Below are 23,196 nucleotides of genomic sequence, written 5' to 3'. Positions count from 1 at the left end.
TTAGGAATAGGCTACTAAGACAGGCCCCTCTTCTGTCTGATTCACCTCATGTTACCGATGCATTGTAACCTATTTGGTTTATGACAGAAATTTTGTGCCAACATGTAGAAACACTACCACAGCCTTTATTTGGTGAATGGAGGTGCAAATTCCTTTCTTTGCTGGCACAATGAGGGATAGGTGAACGGACAAAATGGAGGGAAAAGAACAAAGACAGGAAGTTGCCCAAATAAGGTTATGGGCGTGGCACCGGGCACATGACAGCGCATGGCTAGCTCAACAAAACAAACAAAGCACAAAGAACTGTCTTCACAGGTTATGGGGAGACAAAACTAAAAGTCCAGGTGGGGATCCTGACAGTAGGCCATCACCGTGAGTGCACATGAATAGCAAGCACACACTAGCCACATGTTGGCCCAATGGCTTAGATAGATAGATAGATACTTTATTGATCCCCAGGGGAAATTCAAGGTCTCAGTAGCATACCAGACCCCCCCCCCCCCCCCCCAAAAAAAAGAATTATTGTAGCCTATAGGTATACTTAGATACTGAAATACAGATGAATGTTTGTTCAATAATGTCTAGTCAGTACACCAAATAAGGAAGGCCTATAGATAGGAATTTTGATAATAAAATATGTAGATTTTGGTAGTTTGGTCTTTTCATGTAGCCTTGGCAACTAGCCATCTAGTATAGGCCTGAATAATATGCACATGAAATGACATTAGTTCAACTCACCTCAACATGTCTTTTGCAATCATTTAACCTGCCATGGGCAATAAGTCACTGTTACAAACAGTGCAGCATACAGTATCATTATTGTTTACTCTTATGAGACAAGGGTAGGCCTACACATCGTGTGGTCTGATGTGAAATGGGTCTTAAATGTTCATTTTTTGGGGGCACTCTGACTCTGCCATGATGCTCCTGTTCCTAGATACACTGAACTGATTAATTTAGTTAGGGATAAAAGACATAAAAGCCTGACTACATTGAAAACTGATTGGTTGATTTAGCAAAACATGCCAATCAGGATGCATCTTGCTTCAGGCACACGGGCACCACCCCTCCCTCTCTCTCTCTCTGTCGTGTGCGCGCTAAACTCATACGTGATTTGAAGTCTCGGTCTTGCGTGCGCGCTCTTGCTCGCTCGCTCTAGATTCCGGGAGATTTTATCTAATTTGCGGGCATCAGGGAGCCGCTATCAATATGCGGGAGACTCCCGGAACTTCTGGGAGACTTGGGATGTCTGGCATACAGACAACACACACACATTCACTAACAGCAGAAAAAGTAATTAAAGTATATAAAAACCCAGTTAAGCAATAAGGACGAGGAATGGAGTAGTGGTGTTTTTTGGGGCTCCTGCCACACAACTTGTATTTGACCATCTATTCGCCGAAATTTACTGAAATTAGTGACTACGACTTGTTTTAATGTGTTTTACGCGCACTGCCAGCCAATATGTCTTCTAAACCAAGCAAACAAGACAAGAAAAAAGAACATGTTTCTGCCGCTGGTCCCGCTGTCGACAACGCTATGTTGGCTAGCATGCTACACAACCTCAAAGCGGACCTGCTAACTAATCCTGACTCGCTTCCTGCAAGATTTGAAAACAAGCTTGGTGCCATTGAAACGAAGTTAGACGGGATCCAGTCTACAGTGAACAATTCCGATGTGGAATCTGGGCTGAACGATTTACAGCGCCTAGAAGCACAGGTGACTGCTCTGGCTGAAGACCATGCAAAGCTGAAAGCTAAGGTTCTAGACCTGGAGGGGAGAAGCAGGCGGTGCAATCTTCGCCTCATAGGACTGCCTGAATTGATCGAAGGTACGAGACCAACGTTGTTTTTTTTCTAATCTTTTGGTTGAGGTACTGGGGAAAGATGTGCTGCCTTCCCCCCCAGAACTTGAGAGAGCCCACCGTGCGCTTAGAGTCAAACCAGCCGAAGGAGAAAAGCCCAGAGCGGTAATCATTTGTTTTCACATGTTTCAAACGAAGGAAGCGGTGATTCGTGCAGCCCGGCGAAAACGAGGCGAGCTGAAGTACAATGATACGCCGATATACATTTACAAAGACTACAGCCCCGAAGTCCTAGAACAACGCGCAGAATACAAAGAAGTGATGCAACAACTCTACACTCTCCACCTCAAGCCCTCACTGCAGTATCCTGCGCGACTGTTTATCAGGTCGGAAAATGGCAAAAGACGGCACCTGAAATCGGTGAGAGCAGCTGAGCAGTTTCTGGCCACGTACGAGCCTGCTTCGAGGATGGAGGAGGACTGATTCGTTTTTTGTGTACAGAGAGACTGCGACCACTTCTATGGTAGGCTATGCGTTGCTTCACTTTCACTATGTCACCGAGTGGCGCTGGACATAAGCTTGGACTGCCTGTTCACTGCCCATGGGCAAGATTATGAACCATAGTCATCTCTGTATCGTTACAGTTATTGTTAGCTTTGTTTAATTGCTTATTGAAGCCTTATAATGTGTAGGCTAAATGTGCATGAAACGGCGTGAAGTTTAACTCATTCTGTTCTGTGTTTTTTTGGAGTTAGGGTACTGTTACTGTCTAGTCTATGTTCACTCCTTTTAGTGTCATGCCATGTAGAATGGTTCAATTCACTTTTCTATAATAACACTTTTTAATTATTGTGTGGTGGGGGTAGAGAGAGTGGAGTAGAGCCCCGGGAGATTTTTGCTAAGTGAAGATGGCACATTTGTGCAGGGATTGTGGGTATAAGGGGTTACTGGGAGTGGGTTGTACTGGGGACGGGTGTCCACAGGGCTTTTATTTTTCTTTTTCTTTTCTTTTCTTTTTCCTCTCCTTTACTATCTCTCAGACATTGTGCTCTTGCATGTGCTTACTTTCCATGCACATTAATATCATGGTGTATTATGCATACTTCACACAGAACTCACTGCTTACATGGATAATAAAAAGTCAATGAATAATATCCGTTTCATATCATGGAACGTCAAAGGGGCAAACCAAGCGACGAAAATAAATAAGATCATGTCTCATATTCAGGGGTTGAGAGGCGAGGTGGTGTTTTTGCAGGAGACACACCTGCGTACAGAGGAAATTCTGCGTATTAAAAGGGGTCAGTTCGACCAACTGTATCATTCCAAGTTCAGTGACAGGGCTAGGGGGGCTGCAATTTTGATTCAACGTCACATTCCCTTTAAGTTAGAAAAACTTGTATCTGACTCATCTGGTAGGTTTGTTATAGTTTCAGGACAGCTGTGCGACACCCCTGTCATCTTAGCCAGTGTTTATGCACCAAATTGGGATGATGATAAGTTCATATCTAAGTTTTTTACATCCATGCCCAATATTGACACTTACCATGTAATCATAGGGGGGGATTTCAATTTTGTTCAGCATCCTAACTTAGACAGATCTTCAGCCAGACCACACTCCCTTACAAAGTCAGCCAAACTACTTTCATTCACTGCATCACAGCTGGGTTTTTCAGATCCATGGAGGTTTAAATTTCCATACAAAAAATCATTTTCTTTTTTTTCGCCTGTCCATCATTCTTATTCTAGAATAGACTTTTTTCTTTTAGACAACAGATTACTTTCTAATATATGCTCATGTGACTACCATAGTATTATAATTTCAGATCATGCTCCCACTTCTCTAGACATTCATTTTCCAACTTACAGACGTCCTCTGAGGCGATGGAGATTCAGCTCAAGTTTACTAGCTAATGACCTCTTTGTTGAGCATGCCACAACCAACTCCCAAGTATTTTTTACAATAAATGACACTCCAGATGTATCAAGGGGCACTTTATGGGAAACCTACAAGGCATATCTGAGAGGCTGTGTAATTTCTTATAAAGCTTACCTTAAGAAAACAAATGCGAAAAGACAGACAGAGTTAACACAAATGATCTTTGAAGTTGATGATGATTATTCTACAAACCCAGATCCTGCACTCTACAAAAGACGATTGCAACTTCATTCTGAACTAGTTCTTTTAACCACCAATGAAGCAGAACTGCAACTGCTTAAATCCCAACAAAAATTCTTTGAGTCAGGAGATAAAGCTGGCAAACTCCTTGCCCAGCAATCCAGAGCAGCTGCTGCCTCTAGGCTAATCCCAACCATAAAATCACCATCTGGTACCACCCTTACTGACCCAAAAAGTATAAATGAAACATTTGCAAAATTTTATTCTGATCTATATGTATCTGACCACCCTCAGTTAAATACACCCAATATACTTAATAATATTGTTTTCCCCACAATAGAAGAAGAGTGGGTAGAAAAATTAGCTAGCCCAACATCTCCATCTGAGGTTGCAAGTGCTATCAGGGCTTTACAAAGTGGTAAGTCACCGGGTCCAGATGGTTTCACAGTAGAATTTTACAAGGGATTTTCCCCACTTCTTTCCAAGATCTTAAGTGATGTATATAATGAGGCATTGTCTGTTGGCCGGCTACCCCCAACTTTAAATGATGCTACTATTTCTCTTCTGTTAAAAAAGGATAAGGACCCACTACTTTGTAGTAGCTTCAGACCCATATCACTCTTAAATGTTGACTACAAGATTCTTGCTAAACTTTTATCTCTTCGTCTCCAACAGATTCTACCAGAAATTATCTCACCAGACCAAACAGGCTTTATATTGGGTAGACACTCATTTTACAACACTAGAAGGCTTTTCAATATACTCAACACTCCTAGCTCCAGCATACCAGAGGTTGTGGTGTCGCTGGATGCGGAAAAGGCTTTTGACAGGGTAGAATGGGATTTCCTGTTTGAGGTAATGAATAGATTTGGGTTGGGCTCTGGCTTTATTTCATGGGTTAAATTGCTATATTCATCCCCAGTTGCTTCTGTACAAACAAATAATACATTCTCACCTCCTTTTCAACTCCAGCGTGGTACAAGACAAGGTTGTCCACTATCTCCTTTATTGTTTGCCATAGCTATTGAACCGTTAGCGATCTGGTTGAGATCTGAACCGGGATTTCAAGGTATCCTTCGCCACAACACTGAACATAAATTATCTTTATATGCCGATGACTTGCTCCTTTATGTGTCCAATCCATTCACATCACTGCCAGTCACCTTAGACATCTTAAAACATCTTAAAACAGTTTGGCCAATTGTCTGGCTACAAACTCAATTTTGGGAAAATGAAATATTTGCATTAAATGAGTTGGTTGGGGTTCTCCCAGACAGCACTTCTCCTTTTAGAAGGGCAGATAATAGTTTTAAATATTTAGGTATAATCATAACCAAGACTCTGACAGACACTTTTAATAAAAACTTTGTCCCCTTGCTTGGTAAGGTTGAGGATGACTTTACTAGATGGTCCACTCTACCTTTGTCACGGGCTGGCAGGGCGAACCTTGTTGAGATGGCCATATTGCCAAAGTTTCTCTACCTCTTACAGCATATTCCTGTACTCATTTCAAAAAAGTTTTTTGGCAAATTGGACAAATCATTGTCTAAGTTTCTCTGGGCTAGTAAACCCGTGCGTATACGGAAAAAAATCTTACAAGCAAATGTAATGCAAGCAAAAACCCAGTAGTCCAACAGTCCCTCAAAATCTGGCTACAATTCAGGAAGCATTTTGGCTTGGGAGACTGCTCAATCTATGCACCAATACTAAACAACCATAACTTTAAACCATCTACTATGGACTCTGCTTTTAAATTGTGGTTTGACAGGGGCATTGTGTCAATTAATGATCTTTATGATGGCGGCACTTTCATGTCCTTTACTGGCTTATCGACCAAATTTAAACTTCCTCCCTCTCACCTCTTTAGATTTTTTCAAATTAGAGATTTTGTTCAGAAAAATTACCCTGACTTTCCGAATCTTCCTGTACTGACCTTAGTTGATAAACTTTTCTTGATGGACCCCAATCAGAGAGGAAATATTTCAGATATTTTTAGGGTGTTAGACTCCACTACCGCTGTCTTTCCTCAACAAACAAAAAACCTATGGGAACAAGATCTAGGTCTGACTCTTGAGGAGGACCAGTGGACTAATATCTTACAATTGGTACACAACTCCTCTATCTGTGCACAACATGGTCTAATCCAATGTAAATTAATACATAGGATCTACTATACAAATTATAGACTGTCAAAATTCTACCCCAACGTCGCAGACACCTGTAATAGATGTAACCAGTCTCCTGCTGACCTCATGCACATTGTTACGCCCGGCTCATGGCACAACACAAAAGAGGCTGACAACAGATTCCAATTATAAATAAATGATATTTATTTAAAGTGATCTAGAATGAATAGATATGTCTAGGGGTGAAAAATTAAGTGTATGGATGCGTGTTAGTCATATGTAAGTGAGTAGCAGTGGTTTGCAGTGCGTGTGTCAAAAATGTGTCTGAATGATGGGAGAGCGAGAGAGATACAAGGGATGGCGATGATATATATGGGCCTACACCGGCGCCAGGTGAGGCCAATCTCCCTTAATTAGGTTTCCCCACTGCAAGCCGGCAACCTGCCCGGGTGGCCACCACAGAAAACGGCAGACGGCCCGTAGGGGGAGCAAAGGGGCGTCACACCTCCTTCCCCAGAAAGGTTTCCACCCAGGAAACCTAGGGAAACATCAAGACACAATATCAAATCAAACAACATCAATAAACAAAAAAAACCTCTGTGACCCCATTCCATCTCTGGGTCGTCCCAACACCCGGGCCCTTGGATACTGGGAAGACAAAAGAGAGAACAGGTCACAAGCAACAAACATGCTTATGCTCGAGAAAGAGCATCTGCAATTACATTTTCAACACCCTTAATGTGCTGGATCCGCAAGGGATACGGCTGGAGGATTAAGCTCCAGCGCATGATCCGCTGATTTGAGTTTCGCATCCTGTCGATAAATACCAAAGGGGCTGGGAGCGGAGCTCAAATAAATCTCAAAGAACTGGACTGCGAGGATGAGTGCCAGTGCCTCCTTTTCCACCGTAGCATAAGCCATTTGGTGGCGCAAGAACTTTTTAGAAAAATAGCATACAGGATGCTCAACACCACTTGGGCTGGTCTGTAATAGGACGGCACCAATCCCATAATCACTGGCATCGACAGCCAATTGGAAAGGCTCGCCAAATCTGGGAGCAGCCAGAATCGGTGCGCTAGAGAGGAGAGCCTTAGCAGCCTCAAAGGCCTGCTGAGAAGCCTCAGTCCACAGAAAAGGAACTTTGACACTCAGGAGGTTTGTCAAGGGTGTGACAACTGTAGCAAAGTTTTGGCAGAACCCCCTATAGTACCCTACCATCCCAAGGAATCGCCGCAACTCACGCCGATTACAAGGGATGGGAAAATTACAAATGGCTTCAACCTTTGCGCCAACAGGTCGAACTTGGCCACGACCAACCACCTTACCAAGGTAAGTAACTGTTGCTTTTCCGAACTCACACTTGGCCAGATTCACAGTTAGGTTGGCCCCGGAGAGACGCTGGAAAAGTTCTCGGATTTTAGCTAGATGTTGCAGCCAGGTGGTGCTAAACACCACCACATCATCCAAATATGCCTCGCACTCAGTCATTCCTGCCAGGACATGATTGACAAGGCGCTGAAAAGAAGCAGGCGCATTGCGAACTCCAAATGGCATAACCTTGTACTGCAGGAAGTTATCTGGAGTCACGAAGGCAGACAACTCCCTAGCACGGTGTGTTAAAGGCACTTGCCAATAACCCTTCAAGAGGTCAAATTTGCTGACAAACATTGCCGCTCCGATACGATCAACACAGTCATCAATACGGGGAAGGGGAAAACAGTCAGGTTTTGTGACTGAGTTTAGCTTTCGGTAATCCGTACAGAACCTATGGGTCCCATCCGGCTTACCTACTAACAAACAGGGAGAGCTCCATGAACTAAAACTGGACTCAGCTAAATCATGCTTTAGCAGGTACTCTACCTCCTTCCGCAGAATAGACCTCTTGGTAGGATTCACCCGGTAGGCATGCTGTTTGATAGGCCGTGCTGAACCTACATCAATGTCATGCTCAATGACAGTGGTACGGCTCGGCACATCTGGGAATAGAGATGGAAATTCTCTTACAAGGTCAACAATATCATTCCTCTCCTTGCTAGACAGGTGAAGTAGATGCTTTTGCAAGTCTGCTAGCATCTCAGAGTTACGTAACCGTCCCTCCGTAACCTCACGGGAGGGCACAGTCACATCCTCATCAACATCACAACCATCACAACCCTTCTCCAATGGAGACGACACAGTCAAAGAACCTTGACAGGAGGGAGGACACACAGGAGAAGTCACCAAGCCCACAGGCTTAGAGGAGAAGTAACCCTTCAAAAGGTTAACGTGACAAACCTGCGTCTTCTTTTTCCGGTCCGGTGTACTAATCAAATAGTTGTGATCAGACAGACATTTAACCACAGTGTAAGGACCAGCAAAACGGGCCTGGAATGGGCTATTGATGATGGGCAACATGGCTAGCACCTGATCCCCTTTCTCAAAACCCCGCTCTGCAGCTTTTCGATTGAAAAGACGTTGCATCTTACACTGTGATCTCGCTAGCGCATCCCTAGCAGCAGCACGTGCTTGGTAGAGGCGATACCTAAACCCACTGACATAGTCCAACACATTAGCAGGTGGCTGTTTAGTGTTCCACTCATCAGCCAGGATGGCTGTGGGTCCTCGAACAGCGTGGCCAAACACTAGCTCATTGGGACTAAAGCCAAGACTCTCTTGTGCAACCTCACGAATAGCCAACAGCAGCCAGGGGAGACCCTCCTCCCAGTCACTGGAAAGCTCAACACAGAAAGATCGCAACAGGGATTTAAGGGTCTGATGGAATCTTTCAAGAGCCCCTTGACTCTGTGGGTGATATGCACTGGATATGTTATGTCTAGCCTTTAGCTGACGCAATGCTCTAGCAAACTGTTTGGACATGAAGTTTGTCCCTTGGTCTGACTGAATGACACGCGGAATGCCAAAAGTAGACATGAAGCTTGTTAGAGCTCGGAGAACAGCACGAGAAGTGATGGACCTGAGAGGGTAGGCCGAAGGGTAACGAGTGGACTGACACATGATTGTTAAAAGATAACAGTGACCAGCTCGTGATCGGGGCAATGGGCCAACACAATCAACAAGCAGATATTCAAATGGTGCAGACACAGCAGGAATAGGCTGTAAAGGGGCCACAGGTATCTTCTGGTTGGGTTTGCCAGTCATTTGGCAGGTATGACACTCTTTGATGTACTTTGAGATATCTCGCTTCAACCCAGGCCAGAAGAACCTGCGTGCCACCCGATCATAGGTCTTACGAATACCGGTATGTCCTGCCACCCCATCATGGGAGAGTTTCAACACCGCCTGTCTAAATTTCAGAGGCACTACCACCTGAACAACTGTATGTATGAAGCCGTCTTTGGTCACAGTCCACTTCCGATATAGCAACCCTTCCTTTAGATAGTAGCAGGAAGCCTCACCTTCACTATCTCCCTCAGGCACCACAATCTCTTAAGGTCCCCCTCTGCCTTTTGTTCAGCGATGAGATCCTCACATGAGACCTGGAACAGACTAGATAATAAGTCTGAATCGACTTCAGACTTTAACACTGACGGATCAGACTCGGTCACCACAACTGAATGGTTATCACATAAGCTTACAACTTCTTTCCCAGTGTCAGACTGGCCATCAATTTGAGGAATGGCAGCTCTTGCTTCAACAACCTGACTGACCACCGGCGAAGATCTATTTAAGAATTCTTGCACCTCAGCTTCCTGTAGCTTCTTAGCTCTAGCTCTTGTTACAGCACAGACAGGAAAAACATGAGGGAATTTCTTGGCACATTCATCTGATATGTCAGAGGTCAGAGGAGCACCCACTACAACTGGTAGCGGTGATGTAACCCGAGTAGTCTCCCAAACATTACCCCCAGCTAGGTCATTGCCAAGGACTTACTCAATGTCTGGCACAGGGAGCGAAGGGCGTACCCCAACCACAACATTACCAGTGACTAAACCGGATGAAAGCTGGACTCGATGCAAAGGCACTTCCAGAAAACCCATCTCAATGCCCCTAACCAGTACCGGAGTCCCTGTGTCAGTCTCAGCAGAGAGAGGCACAACTCCCTCCAACAAAAAGGACTGTGCCGCACCTGTATCTCTCAGGATGCGCACAGGCACTTTGCTTTGACCTGGAAGAGACACAAAACCTAAGGTGATGAATGAAGAATAGTCTGAGTCATCACCACCACAAACATCATGAGAACAGTCACTGCCAGCCTCACAGCCACAGTGAGGATTGTTAAGCGAATGCACAGTCATATTCCCCTTATCCTTCCTCTTTGCCTGACACTCAGAGAGCTTGTGTCCTGGCTTTCTGCAGTGAAAACACACAATTTCAAATGGTTTCTCAGTTGACATACTAGGGCCCTTTTGAAATGACACAGGATTAGACTCTGCCACAACAGGCTTTGACTTACCCCGGAAAGAAACCCTGTTCCTCTGAGAACTGTCCCAAGGCTTGCTGAATGGCATACTACGATGAGTCAATGCATACTCATCTGCCAATACAGCTGCCTGGGCCAAAGTGGTCACCTTCTGTTCATTCAGATAAGTAGCTATACCATCGGGCACACAGTTCCTAAACTCCTCAAGAAGGACTAGCTCCCTAAGCAGTGGAAAGGAATCTACATGCTGAGAAGTGCACCAGCGATTGAATAAGTGCTCCTTCTCACGAGCAAATTCAATATAGGAGTGTTTATCAAACTTCCTGTAGTTACGGAATCGTTGCCGATATGCCTCAGAAACCATTTCGTAAGCACGCAATATTGCAGCCTTCACTGAGTCATACGACCTAGAATCTTCCATAGACAAAGAGGCATAAACTTCCTGAGCTCTGCCTACCAACACACACTGTAATAGCAGGGTCCAGATCTCTTTGGGCCATTTTAAGGAAGTAGCCACCCTCTCGAAATGGGAAAAGTATTTGTCAACTTCCTTCTCAGAGTAGGGTGGCACCATCCTAATGTACCTGCTAATATCTAATGGTGCTGGATCAGATGGTGCTATTGGCGGGGCTAGAGGAGAAGGGGGAAGAGGAGCAGGAGAAGGGCCAGGAACTGCGATTCCTTTGGCAGCAAGCTCCAGCTCTAGCTTGCGAAGCTCAAACTGGCGTTGTTGTACTTCTCGTTCCATTTCCAACTTCCTCAAAGCTAACTCAGTGTCCATCTGTTTTTCTTGGACAGCCATTTCTCGCATTCGAACCTCTTTATCAGACATAGGCGTAAGGGGTAACGGACTATCTATACCCAGTACGCCCCTGTCAATAAGAAATGTCCTAATAGCATTAAACAATGGAGCCTTATTTCTCTTTTGTTGAGCACTAAGGATCATTCTATAATGCTCGGCTACCTGCACTAGTTGCTCCTTAGTGAGATAGGCTAACATCCCCTCAGTGGGCTGAGCAATAAACTCCTCAACAATATTAGACATCCTAATGCTAAGTTACAAGGACACAGGCTATTTACAACCTTGTATAGTCAATCCTCAATGTAGACTAAATACAATTTATACCGGCCACAGCCTACAAATAATCAGCACAAAGGTGCACTGGTTGCTGTGCTACCGCACAACTTGGGTCAAACCAGAAAAAGGAAGAGAAATAAATATATATGCTAAACAAATAAACAATTAAACACCCTTCAAACAGAACATTTTACTCTTGTTAGTAGAATTAACACTCATAAGGCTAGTCGGACAAACTAGGCGTCCCCAGTCTATCTACTACAACCCATAAAATGTTAAAAATGACTTACCATAAGCAGACGTTACATTTGGAATTGCATTTCCACAATCCCAGCTTCCATAGCATAGCCAGGCCTACTAGACAAGGATGAACTCTGACGCAACTTAATGGTAGCTCAAACTACTGCACCAAACAGGGGACAAAACAAAACAGTTTAACACAGTTTAGCTCACCACTTAGTTGCAAATGGGTGAGTTCGTCAGCATCAGCTAAACAAGCCCAACACTGGATTTAAAGCTACTCGACAACAAAGGTAAGCAAGACAAACTTACTCTCTAAACTACTGCTGTTCACAACGATTTCACATTAACGTTACATAGGCTACCACCACCAATCGTAACTGAAATCCAGCAGCTACAGGCCTCTAAGTGTTTGGCAATAACGTTACGAAATAGCTATTGGGCTACAAACCACATCTGACGAACGAAAGCAATATAAATACACACACGCACTTGGCTCTCTCTCTCGTTCAAAAAAAATCAGTGTATGAGGAAAGAAGTACTACTCACCCCGGCATGGACCATCGTGCACTCCAGACCTGTCGTTAATACTATACTATCCTACACCTGTCGCTTCTGAAGCGTGCCAGGCTTGAGGCTCACTGCCCTCCAATGAGTGCAGCCGTTCTCACGTGCCCCTTAAAGGAGTTTTAACAAACTCCCTCCCGGGATTGTTTCCGACGATAAGGAGTAAACAACCAAACACGAAAATAAATAAACCCGGAAAACAACAAAACAGTGCTCGAAGGAAAAGCCTCTTGACCAAGCTGAGCAACTGCTTCTTACCTGGAGTGCACAGCGGTTGACGTTGCCGAGAAAAATAAAAAAAATATATGAATGAAGCCACGCTACAATTTGTAACCGGAGAAAAATTCCGGAGAGCTCCCAATTTGTGTTACGCCCGGCTCATGGCACAACACAAAAGAGGCTGACAACAGATTCCAATTATAAATAAATGATATTTATTTAAAGTGATCTAGAATGAATAGATATGTCTAGGGGTGAAAAATTAAGTGTATGGATGCGTGTTAGTCATATGTAAGTGAGTAGCAGTGGTTTGCAGTGCGTGTGTCAAAAATGTGTCTGAATGATGGGAGAGAGAGAGAGATACAAGGGATGGCGATGATATATATAGGCCTACACCGGCGCCAGGTGAGGCCAATCTCCCTTAATTAGGTCTCCCCACTGCAAGCCGGCAACCTGCCCGGGTGGCCACCACAGAAAACGGCAGACGGCCCGTAGGGGGAGCAAAGGGGCGTCACACACATGTTTTGGTCATGCCCTAAGTTGAAAACTTTTTGGTCTGAAATATTTGGTACCCTCCACAGGGCCTATGATGTTGGGGAGGATCCCCATCCTCTCCCAGCTCTTTTTGGTATTCTTCAAACTAAATCCTTTTCAAGCAAAGCCCAACACTGCATGGCTTTTTGTTCTTTACTGGCAAGGCGTTTGATTTTGCTTAACTGGAAACATACTGCACCCAACTCTTACAGTCGATGGGTCAAGGAAGTTCTGTTCAATTTGAAGTTGGAGAGGCTTAGGTTTTCCCTTAATGGCTCATTGAGTAAATTCAATAGGACTTGGGTCCCCCTGCTGTCCATCATAGACACTCTAGACATTGAACCAGAAGAGACACAGGTCTGAGTTGTTTATTTATTTATTTATTTATTTATTTATTTTTAATTTGTAATTGTTTTTTTTTTTTTTCTTTCTCTCCCTGTCCTTTGTTTGTAATTTTAATTGACTTTCATTCATACACTGTACTTAACATGGGGTTGTTGGGTATGTGGGTGTGGGAGGGGCGGGTGGGTGGATGTTTTTTCTGAAACTGTTAAAAAAAAAAAAAGTGAGCATTTTTATGTTTGGGGTTCACCCCATCCTTTCTGAGTCCTTGTATTGCTGTTGCTCAATAAAGAAATTCTTAAAAAAAAAAAAGCAATAAGGACAGTAGAAGATAAAGAATATACTAAACATACTAAAATACAAATTATACTAACTAACACTTAATCTGAATCAATTCTAAAACAGTATCCACATAGTGGTGATTAATCAATCTGAAGGCGCTTGCAATGACTGAGGTAGGGACTGAGCCAGTGTTTCTCTATGCATAGTAAGGTAAGGTAAGGTGCTCTGTGTGAGTGAGTGTCATGGTGATAGTGCAATGGTGAGTGGTCATGGTGATAGTGCAAATGAGTAAGTCCAACAGGGCAACAATGCAGAAATAAAGTCTATATATCTATATTCTATATATATAACTATTTTAAGAAAGGTATAAGTGTGGCCACAGTTCGGCTGTGGCATGGAGGGAGGGGTTATGCATATGTGCTAATGTGCTAATATAGCACGCAAACAGTGAGGCAGAAAGACAGTGGTAAAAAGTGGCTAGTGGACAGACAGTATCCAAACATGGAGGGGGTGAAGAGGCAGACAGACTATGCAGAGAAGTCTATCTCTCCTCTTCCCTTAAGTGAAGCATTGAACAGTTCAATGGCCCTGGGGACAAATGACTTCCTCAGTCTGTCTGTTGTGCAAGGCAGTGAGCGAAGTCTCCAGCTGATCAGGCTCTTCTGTTTAACAAGTGCTGTGGAGTGGGTGACACTCATTGTCCAAGATGTTGATCAGTTTGTTCAGGGTCCTTTTGTTAGATATTGAAGTGATGCACTCCAGTTCAGCTCCCACTACAGAGCCAGCTTTCCTTACCAGCCTGTCAATTCGCCCCGCATCCTTTTTCCTTGTGCTTCCTCCCCAGCATACTACTGCATAGAAGAGGATGCTGGCAACAATAGACTGGTAGAACATCCTGAGGAGCTTGCTGCACACATTGAAGGACCGCAGCTTCCTCAGGAAGTACAGCCTGCTTTGCCCTTTCTTGTAGAGTGCATCAGTGTTGGCTGACTAGTCCAGTTTATTGTCCAGGTGAAGACCCAGATACTTGTAGGTGCTTACCACCTTCACATTGACCCCATCAATGGAGACTCAGGCGCGTAGCAAGCGTGGGGGATGTGGGTACACACTTTTCCTGGAACACGATTCTATCCCCCACACTTTTTGTCAGATTAAAACGAAAGTAAAATATGGAAATAAACGCTCACGTAAAGAGTTGGAACCGTATGTCTAATAAGGGTGGGCTCTGATAACGCACACACAGAGAGACACAAATAAGTCTGTTGATTTGATTGAACGGTCATCCAGCCAATCACATCAAGTTAGCGTCGGTGAATAACCCGAGCCGCTCTGACCCCATCAATGTGGACTGGTAGCAGAGTGGGCTTAGACATGCGGAAATCCACCACCATCTCCTTGGTCTTTGAAGTGTTGAGTTGAAGATGATTGAGTTTGCACCATTGCTCCTGTACCCAGGCTCTTGTACTCCTCCTCCTGCCCGTTCCTGATACACCCCACAATTGCAGTATCGTCAGAAAACTTCTGCATGTGGCATGACTCGGTGTTGTAGCAGAAGTCAGATGTGTACAGGGTGAACAGGACTGGAGAGAGCACAGTTCCCTGTGGCGCTCCGGTGCTGCTGATCACAGTGTCAGAGAGAAAGTTCTTCAGTCTGACGAACTGTGGTCGTTCGGTCAGGTAATCTGTAATCCAGGTTACCAGGTGAGCGTCCACACCCATCTGCAAGAGCTTGTCTCCCAGTCTGAGGGGTTGGATGGTGTTAAAAGCACTTGAGAAATCAAAGAACATGATTCTCACAGCACTTTTCCCCTTGTCTAGGTGAGAATGTGTCCTGTGTAGAAGATAAGTGATGGCATCGTCCACGCCCACTTCCTCCTGGTATGTAAACTGTAAAGGGTCTAGTGCATAGACCTCTCCAGAATAAGTCCCGCCTCCGTAACTTCCGTATCCATCCAACTTCCGGGCTTGGATTGTCTATGAGAAATAACATGGCGTTTCGAAATATCATACCGGTAAAACATCTGTAGGTAGCGAAGTTGAAAAAGCTGGTGGGCAGATTGGTCTACACATTTCTGCCATATAGTTTCCACTGGATTTTTTGATTGTCGGTGCCGTTTAAGTAGTATACTATAGACTATACTACTCAAACGGCACCGAAAATCAAAAAATCCAGTGGAAACTAGATGGCAGAAGTGTGTAGGCCAATCTGCCCAGCAGCTTTTTCTACTTTGTCACCTACAGAGTTTGACAGGTACGATCTTTCAAAACGCCATGTTATTTCCCATAGACAATCCACGCCCGGAAGTTGGATGGATACGGATGTTAGGAGGCGGGATATATTCTGGAGAGGTCTATGGCATACCTCAGGTCTGAGCATGCTTAAGACCAATCGCTCCATTGTCTTCATCACATGTGATGTAAGAGCGACAGGTCTGTAGTCATTAAGCTCACTAGGGTGTGGCTTCTTAGGGACAGGGGTGAGACATGATGTCTTCCACAGTGTTGGAACTTGTCCAAGGCATAGGCTCAAATTGAAGATGTGCTTCAATGGCTCCCCTAGTTCAGCAGCACAGGCCTTGAGTAGCCTTGGACACAGTCTGTCAGGCCCGGCTGCTTTATTGCTGCGCAGTGTCTTTAGTTGGGATCTCACTTGATCTGTTGTGATGATGGGGGGTGTAAGGGGAGGGGAGGGGTGCATCTGGGATCTGTATGTCTGATGGCTGTTGACTGAAGTCGTTGTCACCTCATTGTGCGTGAACGCCATGTGGGGCAGGGGTGCAAAATCCAGTGATGGTGGGGGTACGATAGCCTGTGATGATGGAGGTGAGTGTTGCACTGGTATTGAGGGGGTGTGGGGGTGGGGGCTAGGGGGTGGTGGACAGACCACTGCCATTGGAGCTGGAGCTGGGCAGTCAAACCTGTTGTAGAAGTGGTTCAACTGGTTCGCCCTGACCAGGTCCAAGAGCTGCTGCTCTTCTTCAGGCCAGTGATAACCTTCATGCAGTCCCATGCCTCCTTCAAGTTGTTTTCCTGCAACTTCTGTTCCACTTTCCTTCTGTAGTCCACCTTAGCACACGTTGGCATGACGCTGTATACTTTGGGCCAACGTTATTTTGTCACTCAACTTTGAATGACAGCTATTTATAGCCCTTTTTTAGATGTTCCAAATTGAAATGTTGGTCAGAAATAATAATAAGCTAATACATAACCACAACTTATCTTATTTGTTGTTTATTTGTATTTTCAAAATGTACAAATTTACTGTTTGATTCCCGCCCAGTAGTCCTTTCCGGATCCCATCCCGACACTCTCTCCCACTCACTTCCTGTCATTCTCTACTGTCCTGTCAATTAAAGGCAGAAAAGCCGGAAAAAATATTTAAAAAATAAATAAAATTTACAAAGGAACAAGGTCTGTTGGGAGTTGGGAGATGTTGCCTATTGATCGTATTTCTTATTTTCTGTCATTCATGATTAGGCTCACTGAAAATGTATCTTTGATGCGGATAGTGCTTGGATGTTCATCTAACCTTTTGCTAGGAAGTTGGATTTCAGTTCTATCGTGAATAACTTCGCTGAACAAAATACTCAGAGTGAATTCTAATGGGTGAGTTACAGGTTTCTTTTCTTATGGTGTAGGGATATGGCGACACAAAAGTGCGATAAAACATGCATTCTGCTGTATTATTTAATTTCACACTCGTAGAAATGAATGTAAATGTAAATCAGGTTTCTCGGCCAAGTATACCTGCGTATACAGGGAATTTGGTCTCTGCATTTATCCCATCCGTGAATTAGTGAACACAGAGCACAGAGTGAACACACAGTGAGGTGAAGCACACACTAACCCAGAGCAGTGAGCTGCCTTGCTACAGTGGCGCTCGGGGAACAGTGAGCATAGATATATATAAAAAAGGCTAGATGTCTCGTCCGCACTGCTGGCCAATGGAGGTCGACGTCCGCACCTCACGGCCATCTTGCCACAGTCAGCTCGCTCACTCATAACATTGTGTTTCAATCAAAGATAATTAATGCGTAGCAAGATGGGTCGTCCTAGTTCATGTTTATGAGGGCAAAGTGGAGTTCAGTCAGAGACGGGCTCTGGTTCAGTCCCCGCCTGCACAGGGGCTTGTCACTGACGTATGACTGATGTTTGAACGCCTCGGTTCCACGCCAGACAGATGCTGGAGTACAAAGCAAACTTAGTGTACACCTTCATTAATGTTGAGTTTCTCCCGACTGGAGGGTCATACTGTCACGACATTCTCCTGAAATGGGGAGGAGGGTTTGGAGATCATGATACCATGTCCGAAATGTGCATCCATTGCTCAGAAAAATAAGGCTTTGAAAAATTCTGGGAAATTCTTGGATTCTGCCATAGACCTCAATGTTAAAAAGAGGGGCATTGTTCTGCCTTTAGTAGAAGAAGAGATATATACAGGGAATGTGTGTGTGGTAAAAGTTAAGTTTAATAAACCGAACACTGAGGAACTCACGTGTGTAAGTCGAGTCAATATATAACTGTTAGAGATACTTTTTAAATAACCATAACTCTATTTTCTACTGATTTTCAAATGGTTTGGTTTGTTATAAACGTCAGAGATGTAGTTATGACACTGCATACTTATGAAAAATTATAACTTAAACATTTTCAATCATCCAGATTATAGCTATGTTAATAACGTTTGTAAAAAACCAAACCGTTTGTAAATCCGTCAAGATTTCAGCGAGATAAGAGTATTTGTGTTCGTGCAGATCACTCACCTTACATCAGGTACCACAGAGCCCACCAGACAGCTTGTCTGTGACAAGATGACCGCCGGTGATGCCGTTAGAGACTCCGCCATAAGCCATCTAGCCTTTATATGTATATCTATGACAGTGAGGGGTTAGTTGCCTTGCTTCAGCCATTCCTACTGGTCGGGGATCGAACCGGCAACCCTCCGGTTACAAGTCCGAAGCCCTAACCGGTAGGCCACGACCAGTGATGCCAGTAACGCGTTACTTAGTAGTTTATTTTGACCACTTTTTTCGGTAACGAGTAATCTAACGCGCTACTATTTACAAACCAGTAATCAGATTAAAGTTACTTATCTAAGTCACTGTGCGTTACTATTTTTGTCATTTTCCTAAGTAAAAAAATATATTCTTTGCTTTCTTCTTGTCTCGGGGATTAATGTCATGTAGGCTATGCCAACCTTTTCAGCATGAGGACAACTCACGTGTAAAACCACGCAGCGACACAAACGTAAACAACAATGGAGGGAGGAGAGAGATGCACATTTTATCTATACAGTCATTATTTTGAGTTTGTGTCAGCTAAACATGACACCATTAAGGTACATTGTACATCCTGTGCTGTTGACAAAGTGCTGTCTAGCTAGACATCCCAAGTCTCCCGAAGTTTGGGAGTCTCCCACATATTCCTGACGGCCGCAAATTATATAAAATCTCCCGGAACCTAGAGCGAACAAGAGCACGTAAGCCAGACCGTACTTCAAATTGCGTGTGCATCTGAGTTTAATGCGCACACAACGGAGAGGGAGAGAGAGAGGAGCGGTGTGTGTGCCTGAAGCGCATCCAAGACAGAGAGCATCCTGGTCTGTTTTGCTAAATCAACCAATCAGTTTTCAGTGTAGGTGGGTTTATATCTCTTTACTCCCGAACTTAATTAATCAGTTCAGTCAGTGTATCTAGGAACAGGAGCGTCATGGCAGAGTCAGTGCCCCTCAAAAAGGAACATTTAAGACCCATTTCACATCAGACAAAAGTGTACCCAATTGTCTCATAAGAGTTAAACATAATGATAGTCTTGCACACTGCACTGTTTGTAACAGTGCACTTGTTAAGTTACTTTTGCAATCATTTAACCGGCCATGAGCAATGCTAATTTCATTTGCATATTACTCAGGCCTATACTAGATGGCTAGCTGCCAAGGCTACATGAAAAGGCCAAACTACCAAAATCTACATATTTTACTATCAGAATTTCTATTAATAGGCCTTCCTTATTTGGTGTACTGACTAGACATTATTGAACAAACAAGTAGGTAAGGTTGGTTGGGATGTCTGCTATACATTGTTGACATTACTGTTAAAATGCACTACCAGTATAGTGAGTATTGGCAAAACCGGTTATCATTTTTATGTTGAGGCGGTGGGGGTGTTGTCGGCAGCTGCTGAAAGTAACTAATAAAGTAACTTGTAAAATCAAGTAATCAGTAAAGTAACTAAGTTACTTTTTAAAGGAGTCTTAAGGGAGTTACTTTTTAAAATCAGTAATCAGCAGAGGTGGGACCAAGTCATTGTTTTGCAAGTCACAAGTTAGTCTCAAGTCTTTGCCTTCAAGTCCCGAGTCAGTCCCAAGTCAAGACAGGCAAGTCCCGAGTCAAGTCCCAAGTCAAGACCGACAAGTCTCAAGTCGAGTCCCAAGTCCTACTGTTTGAGTTTCGAGTCATTTCGAGTCCTTTTAACAACAGAGAAATAATATTTACACAGATCATGTACTGTATGCTTTTAAGATTTGTATATATTTATTAAACCTTTTTTTGGAAGAACATTGTTCAAACACTCATTTCAAAACCTAAGTGTAACCTTAAAGGAGAATTCCGGTGTGAAATTGACCTTAGCTGCACTGAAAGATGTTGCCGAGTACTTACATGTGTCCAATAGGCACCTTCGGTCACCCCCTAGTATTCCGAATTGCGCCGATTTTCGCCGAACTTGCATAAGGTTCAGCTAGCTGTGGGGGCATAGCGTAACCTATGCAGCTAAATCGCTATTTTTACACCATTAAAAATGTTCCAAATAACTCCACACTGCATTGGTAGACTTCTGAGGGTCCTGACATTTAAAACGAGATACTGAGAACTTTGGAAGTGCACAGGAAGTTTATTAAAAAAGACTGTTTATACAAGCAGTACCTTCAGAGAATCTCTCCGCTGGCCGCCATCTTGTAATGAAGTCGCGATCAGTCGACTGCCGAGCACGAACTAACAGGAAGGACAGGGGAACAGATTGCAAAAGTAATTACAAAATTACTAATTACAAAAGTAAATAGGAAATATATAGTTACTGTCTACATGAGCATAATGAGTACACGGTATCAACGAAGCTCAAAAGGTTTTACATTAGTGATGGGAATCTCGCGTAATGTTGTTGACAGAAGACGTGCTGCACAAGTGAAGGAAACAGCTGATCAGTTACGTGATTATTTACATTACTTGTGGACTGGACTTGGAAGTTTGCAAATCTTGAGAAGATGGCAGAATACGAAGAAGACACAGAGTTATACGAGGAATTTGAAATCATCGGATCTGCAAAATATAAATGACTATTACACTATTCAAAATTTCTGTGTGACTGGCTTGGACACCATTCCCAATGCAATGGGTGCAACCATCCCCCACTCACCTCGGCGGACACCGAGTCACGTTCGGCCAGGTAGGTTACAGCGTTCGGTCCCCCACGCATGCATCTATTCCATTTATCAAAATACACACTGAAACAACGCCCACCCCTTCCTCCCTCCCAAACTACATTTCTGATGGTGGGCTAGGAAAAGTAACGTCAGCATAAACTGCTCTCCGGAATACAAAGCTAAGTGGCTTGTTAGCAAGCAAAGTTTGGTCATGTAACGTTACATGATTCCAAAACAGTGTGCTTTACATGCAAATAGTCAAACAATTTCATACATACCTCCCGAGCAATTACCGTCGCTTTCGGGATGACATTTTTCTTCAGATGTACCCGTCTTGGGGGGTTTGATCCTCTTGTAGGGATAGCAAACTCATCTGCATCAAAATGTCGACTACATACACGGTAATCCTCTGTTTTAGAATATGACAGGTGTCTCGACATCGAGTTACAAAACAACAAGCCACTGTTTCAAAGTGGGCTTCTGGAAAGGTAGCCTGTGAAACGTTTCTGGATTGTTGCTCCTCATCCTCTTGCCACAACCTGGTATTGCACATACGCGAACCATCCTTCCTGCTCTTCGCCTCGTCTTCCTCCGTAATGTCAGTGTAGCCTGCACACATGCCGGCCGGTCACTCCTCCTCACGTGTGCAGTAATAGTCATTTATATTTTGCAGATCCGATGATTTCAAATTCCTCATATAACTCTGTGTCTTCTTCGTATTCTGCCATCTTCTCAAGATTTGCAAACTTCCAAGTCCAGTCCACAAGTAATGTAAATAATCACGTAACTGATCAGCTGTTTCCTTCAAGTGTGCAGCACGTCTTCTGTCAACAACATTACGCGAGATTCCCATCACTGATGTAAAACCTTTTGAGCTTCGTTGATACCGTGTACTCATTATGCTCATGTAGACAGTAACTATATATTTCCTATTTACTTTTGTAATTAGTAATTTTGTAATTACTTTTGCAATCTGTTCCCCTGTCCTTCCTGTTAGTTCGTGCTCGGCAGTCGACTGATCGCGACTTCATTACAAGATGGCGGCCAGCGGAGAGATTCTCTGAAGTTACTGCTTGTATAAACAGTCTTTTTTAATAAACTTCCAACTCTAAAAAATGCTGGGTTATTTTCTCAACCCAAACGCTGGGTTAAAACTGTTGGGTCATTGTGTGGGGTTGTTTTTACTCATGTTGGGTTATTTTCTGTAACCCAGCTTGTTGGGTTGATAATTTAGGACAGCGCCCCTCCTCTCCCCCACCTGACGTGAGTACACTACCCAGCACCAGGGTAACTTTAACACAGCTGCATAGTTATTTGAGAGTTCGGGGGAAATCGTTATTCTTTCAACCGTCCATGCAGTCCAGCAGCTGTCAACATGCAGTGGAAATCAGGCGATTTTGGAAGGTATGTATCTGCTTTTAACTTTTTTTTATTATTATTCAGAAGGATTTTAAAAGTCCACCCGGAGATAGAAGCTACCCTTCGTGATATGAATTGATATTGCCTGCCAATTTTGTTTTGCCTCAAGCAGGTTAAGAATTGTGTCATTCAAGCCAGCTAACGTTAGCTAACATTAACTTACAATTACTGCTCATGTTAATGTTAAATCTACACAAGGACAGACTCTTAAAAACATAGTTCTGTGTTCACTGGGTATGAACTGCTGAACAGAAACAAAACAAACTTTTAAAACGAACTAAAATTAGCATACCAACAGCTGGCTAGGTTAACGTTAGCAGACGGTTGGTATGCTAACGTTACTGTAGCAGGCTAATTAAATGCTTCGTGGTAGTGCATCATGTGTGTCAGCTAATGTAGGCTATACAGTCGAAGTAGTCTCTTCACACGTACGGTAATCATCACGCCAAACAACATATGAATGCATTCATGGTAGCTTCATATTATAGCCATGTAACTTACTGGGTGGTTTTTGGTGGTAACATTAATGTTACACACAACTTGGATTTCACGAACTGAATGTGCTAACATGATCTAGCAGCTAGCTAACGGTAGAACTATCACTGCCACTAACATTAACATTACTGAACGTAACGTTTGTCAGTCTGCTGTTAAACAACTGCATGAGGTGGTCATGGTTTCCGAGTG

At 43.7% G+C, this 23,196-nt stretch overlaps 1 protein-coding gene and 1 long non-coding RNA gene across 2 annotated transcripts in view; one reads left to right on the top strand and one right to left on the bottom strand.

Annotated features, from left to right (window-relative positions):
- The window catches only part of LOC143110250 (GTPase IMAP family member 8-like), a 39,140-nt gene that overhangs the window by 2,444 nt on the left and 13,500 nt on the right, over positions 1–23,196 (top strand). The window lies entirely within an intron of this gene.
- Positions 6,363–12,314, bottom strand: LOC143110377 (uncharacterized). Its single transcript, XR_012984133.1, has 3 exons — positions 12,277–12,314; positions 11,778–11,890; positions 6,363–6,587 (listed from the first exon to the last, which is right to left on the bottom strand). It is a non-coding gene; the product is annotated as an uncharacterized LOC143110377 (long non-coding RNA).

This window comes from Alosa pseudoharengus, unplaced genomic scaffold (assembly GCF_046254945.1).
Source record: "Alosa pseudoharengus isolate Yale_2024_CS ecotype anadromous, Long Island Sound unplaced genomic scaffold, YU_APseudo_1.1 YU_APseudo_1.1_scf_7, whole genome shotgun sequence".
NCBI lineage: Eukaryota > Metazoa > Chordata > Actinopteri > Clupeiformes > Clupeidae > Alosa > Alosa pseudoharengus.
Note: the sequence above shows the minus strand (reverse complement) of the source record. Positions and strands in the feature narration are given on the sequence as shown.